Genomic DNA, 809 nt, shown 5'->3' on the forward strand with positions numbered 1-809 from the left:
ACATGCAGGTCCTGGGCTCCTCTATCGCCACTCCCTCACCATCCGACACCTGAAGGAAAAACGCCTCATCTACCGTCTTGGGACATTTCAATCCCATGGCATCAATGTGGATTTCACTAGCTTCCTCACTTCTCCTGCCCCCCACTTTATCCAAGTTCCAACCTCCCAGCTCAACACCATCTTCATGAACTGCCCCATCTGTCAATCTTCCTTCCCACCTATCTGCTCCACTCTTCGCTCTGACCTATCACCTTTACCACCACCTCGACCCATTTATTGCAGTTCAGCTACCTTCAACCTACCCCTACCTCCTCGTATTTATCTCCTCACCCACGAGGCTCCCAGCGTCATTCCTGATACAAGGATTTTTGCCCGAAAAGTCGATTTTCCTGCTGCTTGGATGCTGTCTGACTTCTCGATCTTTTGGCTGAGATCATGTCTGTTCTTGTCAGCTTTAATATGTGATCCATCCCTGAATTAGGGACTAAATATTATTCTGAATTTTGCAGGAAGAAGTTGGATTAGGAGCTTGCTCAACCAACTTCGCACATCGTCCTGTTATTGCAGTGTTTCTGAGAATCGTGCACCCCTCATAAAACAATCAGAAAAGCAGCTTTATTAGTTCACATTCTGGTGTGTTCGCTTTATTTCTCGTCTCCCGAGTCGGTGTGTAAGAAAGCACACTGAGAACCTTTTGGTCAAGTCAGACTCGCATTTGTGCAAATCAATTTGTTCTCGGTTGCTATTCACCTGTCACTTTCTGCATGTTCAGCACTTACTCTCAATGTTATCACTTCATCCCTGGTGCA

The 809-nt window shown here is 46.4% G+C and overlaps 1 non-coding gene across 1 annotated transcript; it reads left to right on the plus strand.

Annotated features, from left to right (window-relative positions):
* Positions 1-407: 407 nt before the first annotated feature.
* On the plus strand, positions 408-592 carry LOC132834581 (U2 spliceosomal RNA). Its single transcript, XR_009647218.1, has one exon. It is a non-coding gene; the product is annotated as a U2 spliceosomal RNA (small nuclear RNA).
* The last annotated feature ends 217 nt before the right edge of the window (positions 593-809 follow it).

The sequence above is a fragment of the Hemiscyllium ocellatum genome, chromosome 40, assembly GCF_020745735.1.
Source record: "Hemiscyllium ocellatum isolate sHemOce1 chromosome 40, sHemOce1.pat.X.cur, whole genome shotgun sequence".
Lineage (NCBI taxonomy): Eukaryota > Metazoa > Chordata > Chondrichthyes > Orectolobiformes > Hemiscylliidae > Hemiscyllium > Hemiscyllium ocellatum.